Here is an 11,594-nt window from a genome sequence, read left to right as displayed (position 1 = left end):
CCTCCTGTGTGTGTTTTTGACGTTCAGGGACGGCGTGTCAATCTGTGCCCCGTTAGATAAATCATGTCCTTTTAAAATGAAATTCTGTTTTCTCAGGAAATGTTCAGTTTCTGCTCCTTCAATGCATTTTCAAAATAAACTTACAATGCAAAACACCTTGTATTTATGTTGGTTTCCTTGTGCAATAAAAGCATGCAGTTAGGTTTAGAAAAAAATTTATTTGGTGCCAAATTCATAAATGCAGTGAACAGCCAGCTCCAGGGTGAAAGTCTGGAGTTTGCTGGACTCGCCCTCCTCCTCGCCCGCTCTTTCGGGATTTTCCAGCTTCTTTATATAATATTGCAACATTTCAGTGCGTCGAGCAGCGTGTCATGCTGCCGTGAGAGGCTGCTTTTGGCTTTGGGGTCTGAAGCTGAAAGTAGTGAAATTTTTATGAGTGGTCAAAAAAAAAACAGGACTTTCACCCAGTTCACCGCTGTTTGTGTCCCATGTCAATGTTGCTTTAACACATGACATCATTTACGTATAGTCGCAATCTGACATCACTCAAGTTACGTCTTATTTTGCATCAAATATAAAAATTTTAACCTAAAACATGGTCTTGTTTCTAAACCTAACCACATTGTTCATGTCAAAACCAAATTATGACTGTTTCACTACATTAATCACATCTTACAGTGTGCTAAAGGGCGCCCTGTGTGTCACTTTTAGACCCAGAGGGGCGTGATGATGCATCAGTATTTGATGATCTGTAGTTAAGAACAGATTAATGAATAAGATGAGGAATAAGGCTTAGCTGTTTTCTACTTTTTTGCATGGTGGGTGGAAAAGCTTGTAACAAAATGAAAGAAAATAAATTCATTTCATTCATTAAATAATAATACAAGTAATAAAAAATTATTATTATTAAAAATTATTTTAAAGAAAATAAAAAACGATGTAAATCAGTAAATACAAAGAAAAGACCAGTATCACCAGTATCCAAAACTACACTGCCTGGAATTCACCACATCTCCTGGTTTTCAGGCAAAACAAGTGTTCGTGCAGCAGGAAATGAAGGCATACATCAAGAAGCTGCTGGGGAACAGAGCAGCGTGGCAGCACTGCAGACATCTCATTTGGGTTAACAGAAACTGCAATATGGTTCAGTAGCAGCGCTAATGACGAGACTGATAGTGCTGAGTTTGATGGATGGGACCAAACTGCGACTGATTGGATCGGTATGCAACAATAGGCTGGACTCCGCCGGTGGGCCGGACGGGCCTCGTATCCAGACTCAACTCATCACTTTTTTCTCCCAAAAACAGAGAAACTGGAAATCCTTCGTCCTCTTGTTGCTCGCGGGTGATTCGGACAGAATTTTAGATGTACCTGCAGCAGGTACGAATACTGACTGAACCTGCGGGTTGTGTGTAGCTGCAGCTCATTCTAACAGCATTTCATTAAAATCTATGAACAACCTCATGAGGCCGAGGGCGTGTTCAACATGGTTATAGGACCTAGTCCACATGTACACGAGTATTTTTACAAACATCACTTTTGCTATGTGTTTTGGCCTTTCGTACACACGCAGTTTTTGGTCCCTGAAAACGTACATTTTGGAAGATTCCTGCTAAGGGTGGAAATATTCAGAGACTACGTTTTCAGTGTTTATGTGTAGACAGTTTTTTTTGGCTTGCCTCCTTGTTTTTGACGTCAGAGCGCATCGTTATCTCTGCCTGCAACACACTGATTTCCTCATCTCTCAGACAGATAAAGACATTGAAACCATAATAAAAGATGGAATACAGTCAATATAATTATCAAAACACCATTTTTACCGTCTATTTCTGCAGACAACCATGCATGGCACGCGGAAAAAAATCAGCGAGTTTCTTTAGATGCGTGGCTGAGCAGCAGCTGAGCAGCAGCTGAGCAGCAGCTGAGCAGCAGCTGAGCAGCGTTGCTCACACTCAGGGTGTAACTTCACTTCAGTCTCCCCTACAACCTGCTATTGTTGTTGTTGTTGTTTTTGTTGTGCGTGATGACTGCTGGCTTCTCGTGCGTTCGCCATCATCTTCTTGTTTGTTTATAGTAATCGCTCTGTAGAAGAACGCCTTTATGTGCAGGCACGTGGTCTTCTTCTGTGGTGTGTCATTGCAAAATAACACTGCCCACTACTGGCCTGGCGTACAGACTACAGCCATTTCTGCTGTTTTTGTGAGTCTGTGTACAAGAGGATCAGGGCCGTTTTCATCTAAACGTGGCGTCAGTCTGGTCCAACACGGAGACGGGGCTAAAAACAAACACATTAACGCACGTTTTGGGGAGAAGCTGAAGTTGAGTTCATATTAACAGAAGTCTTCAGTGCAAAGGTCTGTTAAATATTCTGCATCACGCTGACATGTCCTCTGCACCGCCTCTCTGTAGCACAGCGGGTTATTGTCTTTAATCGTCTATAATAAGAACTCTGAAACATTTTAAGTGCTGCTTCGAAAAAATGTTTTTGTCTTTAAGAGATCTCCTTTCCATCAGTTTAAAATGTTTTTATTGATGTGATTTTCAGTGTGTGCAGACTTCAGCACACACTGCACCATCCTCTGACTTCTGTGGTAGCTTAGCAACAGTTGCTGCACTCAGGAGGGGTGTGCCAGCCCATTTCACACACACACACGCACACACACACACACACACACACACACACACACACACTCACACACTCAAACACAGCTGTCTTCCCAGGTTTTCCTTTAGTGGCTGGCACAAACAGCATTATATACAGTAGGTTTGGCAGCTGATGAAAAACATGGAAGCGTAGCTGAGGGGCAGGATTACATGTTCACTGCATTTCAGCAGCTCTTTCACACAAAGGTCCGTTTTGTGAAAACAGGTTGTATGAAGAGGCCGGTGGTGCAAAGTGCATTTAGCCGAGTACTTACATTTCCATTGCAGATGAAGATTTTGCATTTAAACATTTTTTTAAAACAAAATCAATGACTGTGTTTATAAAATATGTTGCACGCTCAAAGATGTACACGGCTGCAGGTTTAGTTTCAGAGGTGGACTCAAAAAAAGTCTGCAGTGCTATATTTACACTGAAATAATGCATAACCAAACCTGGAAATACTGTTAACCCTTTGTATTGTTGCTATGAGTTGATATTTTCTGAAATATATATAAATATATACATATATGTATACACTTATAGCTCAAATTTGCTCATCATTGCACAGCTACAACATTAAATTGCTGTTTAAATGTTAAAATTATCTGTTATAATTCCAATAATAATACCAAAAGCCACATTATGCGTACACAAGAAACGTGGAGTTATGATACGCAGCTGCATGTCGTTATACTGAAATGCTGCCAGTATTAGTGTATTATAAGGAGCACAGACATTTCATATCAGTCGATATCGATATATATCACAATATACATCAAATCACTATTTCTGTGGAGCTTAAAGGTCCCTTTGACTCCTCAGTGAGATATGAAGATATCATCAGGTTCATTTTGGTTTAAATATTTATTTTCTGTCAGACATTGACCATGACAAATATACTGTAGAACAGCATCACCAGCTGGAGGACCTATTCTACTAAAACTCACAGAGGTCCAGTTACTAAAATGTCCTCCCAGCAAAGGTCCGAGCCTCAAACCTAAAATCCATATCAATCAATATCATCAATATCATATTAACTGAACATTTTACTTTGATGAGAATGAAATAACAATTATTTTGCTTTTTGCTCTTTTCTTTGTGATTTGTTTTTTGTTTTTTTTTAACCCCTGGAAAAAATGATGGAATCGCCCGTCTTGGAGGATGTTCATTCAGTTGTTTAATTTTGTAGAAAAAAAGCAGATCACAGACATGCCACAAAACTAGAGTCATTTAAAGTGGCAACTTTCTGGCTTTAAGAAACACTAAAAGAAATCAAGAAAAAAAGTTGTGCTAGTCAATAACAATTGCTTTTTTAGATTAAGCAGAGGGAAAAAATTATGGAACCACTGCTTTCGCACTTGTCCGCCTGCTGGAGCCAGTTGTCGGACACGTCCTCGCTGGAACGAGCTGTTGGACATGTCGGCATGCTGTACTGGGCTGTTGGACATATATGCGCTGGAGCTGGCTGTCGCACATGTCCACACGCTGTAGCAGGCTGTTGGACATGTCCGCGTGCTGTAGTGGGCTGTTGGACATGCCTGCGCTGAAGCAGGCTGTCGGACATGTCCGTGCTGGAACGGGCTGTCGGACATGTCTGCGCTGGAACGGGCTGTCGGACATGTCCACGCGCTGTAGTGTGCTGTTGGACGTGTTGGACATGTCTGCAGTTTGTTGAACGCTTCCTACCAAGTTGCTCATTGCCTTTTTCCATGTGTTTTTGAACAAAATAATAACCTCAATTTGCTCCAGTATATGTGAGAGGTGTCTGAAAGGAGCATGCTGCTCCAGGTTTCAGTGGGTCAGTCTCCTTTCATGCTTCTTACATTTCTGCCTTCTTTCTTTTTCCCCCTGCTGATTCTTTCCTTCCTAAAGAACCTGCGTACACCTCTTTGCCTTTTTGCTGCTTCCCATTTCAGCTCCCTCATTCACGCTGTTTTTTTCTGTGAATAAATGTTGCTTTCATTCTCAGCATGTTTGCTGAATGTGCATTTGTTACAGAGGGCGGCGCTCCCTGCTGATAAAACTACTCTCAAGCTCACTCCTCTTCCTCCTTTTCTCTTTCTGCACTTACCTGATTTCATCGTTTTTCCCCGATATCCTCTCTCAGTGTTCTGTTCATGTCTGTTTCTTCCATGTTCCTGCCCTGATTTATTCCCCATTTCCACAAAGCATCTCCCCCGCTCCTGCTAAAAGGTGTTATGTGTAGCATTTTTAACCCCTCAGGGACTTTTTGGTGCATTTTAGTCTCTTTTCATCCTTCCTGTTGTGATAACTGTGTGTGTGTTGATGCATGTGTCCTAAATGTAGTCCAGATTGTGTATCTGAGTGTAATCAGTGAATTTGCAGCTCAGCTCCTACAATAAGTCTAAAATACACTGTGGAAACTAAATAGTTACATTCAGACTGTTCAGGTCCAAAAATGCTCCATTGAAACCCATTCAAACTGACATTTTTGATCCCACAGCCATCAGAGCAGAAAAACAGGACTTGTATTATTTCTGGGTGTCATTCTGGGCTTTTGACTCTGAATTTGTCATTTTGACTATTTTCCACCTGATGAGGTCATTTTGACCATATTTGGCATAGGGAGGAAATACATGCTATTTCCACTAGGTGACCTGTCACAGTCAATGTAGCTGCTGACAGTCTGGGAATCCCAGACTGTCAGCAGCTACACTCACACACTGACATATGCCAGACTGTCAGCAGCTACACTAAATACGTAAATAAATGTTTTTTATCATTACATAATAGTAAGATCATGACAAAAACCTGGAATTTAAAGGGTTAAAATTGTGAAAAATAATGGATATTTGATGATTATGATTGGGACTGATTTTGGTTGAAATATTAACTAACTAATATTAACTAATATTAATGCATATGTCATTGACGCTTGATTTTGGAAAGCACAGAACCATACGAGAGCGTGTTAAATTAAAGTGGGTTAACCAAGTTAATACACTTAGTACACACTTATTTATTCCTACCCCTAAATATACACTCACACTGTATTTTAACAACTTCCCACATTATATATATACAACCCACCAAATGAAAAAATATATGTATAAATTTGACTAAATGTAAACACATATAAGCTAACAGGGCTGAAGTCGTTGCTGCCTGACAACATTACACATCTCTAAAAGCCCCCAAATTATTCTTATTATTGTCAGCTGAGTTAAATGCATATTTCATGTGAGCATGTGGGCGTCAAACTGTAAACGGGAATATGTTCAGAATCACATGGAATGATTTATCCTCGTGTTATTAATGTTTCATATTTTGCAGTCAACACAACCAGAACGCGCATTAATAATGCAAAGGTTTTTATCTGTCCAGCGTTTTTCTGAACAAACTGCTGAAGAAAGTAGAGACGTGAACGCAGCGCGGCGCCGGAGCTCGCACTCCTCCTCCTCATGTTCAGGATCTCCCCGAGCACAGTTAACCTCTTCATTACTGTCACTGCACTTTCTTTGATTTAAGTTTTCCATTACCGTCTGTCTCTGCGTCTTTCCGTCATTTTCCGTTTATTTATTTATTTTGCTTTTATTGCATCTGTCTGTTGTTGTTTTTGGCATATTTCTTTTTATGATTTTATATTGACATTTTACACGTTGCATCTTGCATTATTTGTCCTGTGGTTTTAACTTTGTCCTAACTCTACTCTAGTTTGGTCTGGGTGGAGTTCAGTCGGACTCTTTGTCTTTCCGTTGTTTTATCGCCGTCTATTCATCCCATTTCTGCTTTGCTTTGTTTTGCTATACAAACTGCTCCGTGATGATGATGATGATGATGATGATGATGATGATGATTATTATTATTCTTATTGTTATTATTATTATTATTATAGTAATAAATGTCATCAGGTGCAGTCGGGGGACGTTTTGGGATTAGAGGAACTTTCTCATGGCTCTAAAAAACTGTATCAGCAGAGCAAAAACTAGAAATGATTGTAGATCTCAAAGCGCTGTTTTGATCGACTTTATTAGCTCCTGTTCCAGCGAAACAGGAACCACGAGTGATGTAAGTATGCAGTGATTGGTCGCACACACGAGCGCTGACAGCACGAAAGTGCCATTTTTATAAACCTGTTAGCTGTCGAAACAACCAATAACACAAAACAAACGATTTCCTCTGATGCTGAGAGATTAAGTCAATGTAAAAGTGCCAAAAAGTGCCGCTCCTCTCACGCCTCCGTTCCTCCGGCAGTGTGTCTATGACGTCACGTCTGCTACTCTGCTTTGCTCTGTCCTCCATGTGGCCGGTGGGATATAGAATGCTTTTTTTCGTGACTTTGTGGAAATTTTCACTTACTTTTTGGTCATTTTTCCTTGTTTCTGTGAGTCCGATAGCTTGTGAAAGGCATCTGAACGCAGTTCATTAACGCAAAGGGGTTAATGAACGTACGTTGACGCACCTGCCCTGAGTGGTTACATTGCAGCCTGTTTGGATGCTGCCAGCTGCATATCTCTCTCAATGATTTCAGAGAGCCTTGTTGCCATGAGTCACTTAGACACAGAAACATGAGAAAGTAGAGTCCAGGTTAAAGAACGCGAGTGAAAATGTTAAAAATAAAAAAAAGGGTATTGTATTACAAATTCTAATAAAGCAGTGCAAGAGTGACAGTTAAGGGTAAAAATAAAACTAAAAATATGAAAGGGAAGCCTCACGATGAAGATGAGTCCTCAACAATGAATTAAAAGAAAACACTTTGTCTCACCTTAATGAAAATCAGTGAATACGTCTTCTGCTCTTTCTGTGTTGAATGTATAAAACGTTGTGTGGAAGAATATTTGCTGAACACGTTTACCGTCACATTGAGTGTTTGTGAAGGACGTCCCCTGAGTGACCTTGTTAGTCTGACAGTGTGGGACGAGCGTCGTCCACCAGCTCTCGCCTCCTCCTCTCTCCTCTCCAGCCTCCGACCGTCCTTCAGGTCAGAGCGCTGTAATTGGCCCATTGATTGGTGACAAGTCTGATGCAAACCGGCGCCGCGCGGACAAACAGTGAAGTGACAGGCGAGATGATGCACACCTACGTCAACCTGCGGGTACGACAGCACAGACACAGGATGGTGACGGGGAGGAGAGGGAGATGACAGAGAGGAAGACGGAAATGACAGTGACAAATGGAAAGGTGTCGACCTCAGGAGGAACATTTGTTCTTTTGGCTGCGACACGTGAGGAATGGAAACAGACGGACAGGATGTGGAAGATGTCGGCTTTAATACACAAACGTGTCGTCTTTGTAAAAAACACATAGTTTAAACCTGTGGACAGGGACACTTTGTAACATCGATCATCAGATTTTAAAGCTGTGAGCTCTAAAACAAAGAGAGAAACTTACCGCTGACATGTTCATCGAGTGTGAAAAAAACGAGGTTTCAGTCTCGCAGACCTTCATCAGCTGGGATGGCAGCATCAAAACTTTTCTACATGCAGAGAAATGACCTCAATATTTTCATCATCCGATCAGAGGGCTGCTGAGACTGATGATCACCTGAAACTGGCTCGCATCATCAGCTAAACAATAGAGTTTTTTTACCATTAATTACAACCTGAAAGGGGCACAAGACATAAACATGTGAACAAACGGAGCAAATAGAATGAAAATCAAACACAGCGTTCAGCATCCATGCAGTAAAAGACAACTATTATATTTTATTTTATTTTGTTTTATTTTTATTTATTCATTTTTTGTGATAAAAATGATCTAAAAATAATTGTCTTTAGATTCCGTCAGCGAAGCCGTCACGTCGCCGTTTTTTCTATGATGCAGCGCTGGCGACACAATGTTTTGGGGTTATCCGTCTATTTGTCCTATTCTGATGAACGCTGTTTCTCAGGAATATCTTGGAGCTTTTTTTAAAAAATTTTTTAAAATTTGGCACAAATGTTCACTTGAACCTATTTAGATTTTGGTGGATGTAGGTCAAAGGTCAGGTCACTGTGACCTTGCATCTGTCTCATTTTTGTGAAAGCAACATCTGAAGGCACAAACGTCCACTCAGACACAAGATGATTTTACCGCACTTTACTGTTAATTTTACGGACATTTGGTGCTGGTAAATTTTAGTTGCACTTTATTTGTTTCCCTCCAACTGGACACGAAATGTTTGAGGCTGCGGAAACACTGCTGTGAATGTTGAGTGCGTCAGAGTGCCGTTTTCCTCTCTGCTCCTCTTCTTTTGTTGTCACACCATCTGAGAGACTTTTTTAACTGATCCTCCTCACTATCAGTGATTCAAAGATTCAGGCAAACACAGGAAATACCCCCCCCCCCTCTGCTCCACCGGCTCTGTGATGCTGCGAGCGCCCAGAGATTCTCCGTATTTTTAGACCGCTTTCTGTGAATTTCAAACGCTGCATCCATCTGGCGGCTGCTTGATGATGACGATGGGCCTCGTGATCCGGCTGATTTCGAGAGCGGACGGGGCTGACGGGGCCTCGGACGTGTCACAGTTTGCAGAAGCTCGTCAGCAGACGCCGCGGCAGCTGCAGCCTGATAGAAGTGTAGATGTGTGCAAATCAGTGTGCAATCTTCTTTAATGTTCCTGCGTTCCCTCTTTGACGAATTAATGAAGTGAGTTTCTGACAGCTGCAGATGTAGTCACCTCCAGCTGATGGAGGGAGCAGCCAGTGCATCACCAAGCTAAAGTTCAATGGAGCAGGTTTTCCCGATCTGAGATGCATTTAGCAGGAATTTATTACTCTTAAAGGGCAGGGTGAAGTGTGATAAATCATCCTGAGCATCACAATCCACCTGGAGTGAAATATTTCCATCTCGGAGGAAGTGGTCTGTGATGGCGCGAAAAATGAGCATCAAAATAATGGAAACAAACCATCTGTGCAGCCTTTTTCTGAAGCGCCAGAATCCGTGTCAGCCAACACTCGGGGGAGAACATCGGTGATGGGATCTCTCGCAGAGGGACGCTGCTGCATCCCAAAAGGTTTCGGGACAGATTCTGTGCCTTCAAATACTGTATTCATGGTGATGCTGCTGCTGCCTTTGATTCCAAAGAAACCCATCATTGAAACTAGATTAAAAACCAGTCATCGTGTTTTATTTATCATCACTGTGTTGGTGACTGTCCCACATGGTTCCTCCGGGGGTCTGATCCTTTTCACTTTCAGCTCCTCTGAGCTGATACATATAAATGTAATGAACCTTTGAACCTCATATGTTTTGATACAATTTGCAAAATATGTTGTTCGTGGGCCGGCTTCCGTTAACCCTCAAACTGCACAAACTGAATTTGCATGTATAAATTTATGCCTAATTGAAACACGTCAACTTTGGAATCCCATTTACCCATTTATCGCAAAACTGTTTTATGCTCGCATAGAATGGTATTTTAAGCAATTGTAAAAAAAAAACCCATAATTGTCCAAATCTTTTTTAGTCTTTTCTAGGTCACATGATGCTGTGAGGTCACATGATGCTGTGAGGTCACATGATGCTGTGAGGTCACATGATGCTGTGTCTGTGTGTTTGTCAGTAGGAACTGGCTCCCTCATGATGCAGCAGGAGCTACAAGAGCTGTTATTGCATCACATAACTCTTAGTCTAGTCTTTCTGTGACTCTCCATTAGTACATGCACCTGATAATGTAATGATTTCTTGAAAATTTAGTAAAATTTGCACTTAACTTGAGTTAATATGTAATAAAGCCCAATAATGTAATAATTTGACCAATAATGTGATAAAATATTCTAACTGATAATTTTATCTTAATACCTTCTAACATTTTTGGTCGGACAGGTTTCTGAGTCTGTGGGCTCCTGCTGTTACCTGTTTCAGATTACTGAAGTGAAAAGCTGCTGAACTGTGAATTGTGAACTTGTGAATTTGGCCAAAACTAATCACAATTTCTTATTTGATTTTAATCATTAATTTTCTTGAGACTCCTCTATATGGAAGCACATGATTTATAATCTGTATGTTTGTTTGCTGAACTGTGAGTAGTTCTTTTTTTGAGAAAATAGCAATGTTTCATTCTAAACTTTTGTAAAATAAACTTAAATATATAATGAGCATAATTTAAGATATAGTTTTTTGGGGTGACATTTCCCCTATCTTTTTGAAAAATAATTTTCCAAAGCTACTAAATTCTTGCAATTTGCAGAACATTTTAATTTTCTTAAACCAGTTTGCTCTGATTTCAAAAGTTTAAATAACTGTGAAGAATTCTGCGCAAGAAAACTGATGTAGATTCAGGTTTTTATCTAAACATGTGATGGGATATTTTTTTCATTTGCCGGCTACAGTTTTTATTTTTTTGTAAAGTGTTAAAACACCAACTGTCATGAGTAACAAGTGACACAAATCTACATTTTTGGAGGCGAACACGAGAAGTCTGTGAGGCATATGTACCATGAGTCACCGAGGCGACCGCTTCCATGTTCGTGACGAGCCGCGATGACGCAAACGCAGCCGAGTGTTTTAATAAGAGTCCTGTGGGGAAGGACACCAGGCCGGCAGCAGAGTCTGCAGCTTCAGAGACGAGGTAATGTCACCGAGTCAGCGAGGCGGGGGAGGCAGGAGGAAACCACAGCTGGTCAACGTGTCACAGCTGGTTAGATAACGACGCCAGAGGCAGAGAGCGACGAGTTTCAGAGACAAACGTTTCAACAACTAAATCTGAAGACTTTCGAACAAAAAGTCAGTCCGTCTAATTTAGCTCGTTCAGATCGTTGAGGTCTCATATTTCTCCGAACTCATTTCATCAGCCATCAAATCATCAAGCTGCCCAATTTCAGGCAAAATCAAACTTTTTTTCTCCACATTTTCTGCAGCAATTTATAGGCAGTAGTATCAATAAGAATATTGATATCGATAAGCAGTATCGTTATTGGCATCGATAAACTAACGATTTCCAACCCGAATGTCAAGAGCTTAATTTAACTCATTTAGACGCTGAAGACTCAAAACTTCTCTGGACTCA

Source organism: Plectropomus leopardus, chromosome 2 (genome assembly GCF_008729295.1).
Source record: "Plectropomus leopardus isolate mb chromosome 2, YSFRI_Pleo_2.0, whole genome shotgun sequence".
Classification (NCBI taxonomy): domain Eukaryota; kingdom Metazoa; phylum Chordata; class Actinopteri; order Perciformes; family Serranidae; genus Plectropomus; species Plectropomus leopardus.
The sequence above is the reverse complement of the archived record's forward strand: the minus strand, read 5'-3'. Positions refer to the sequence as shown.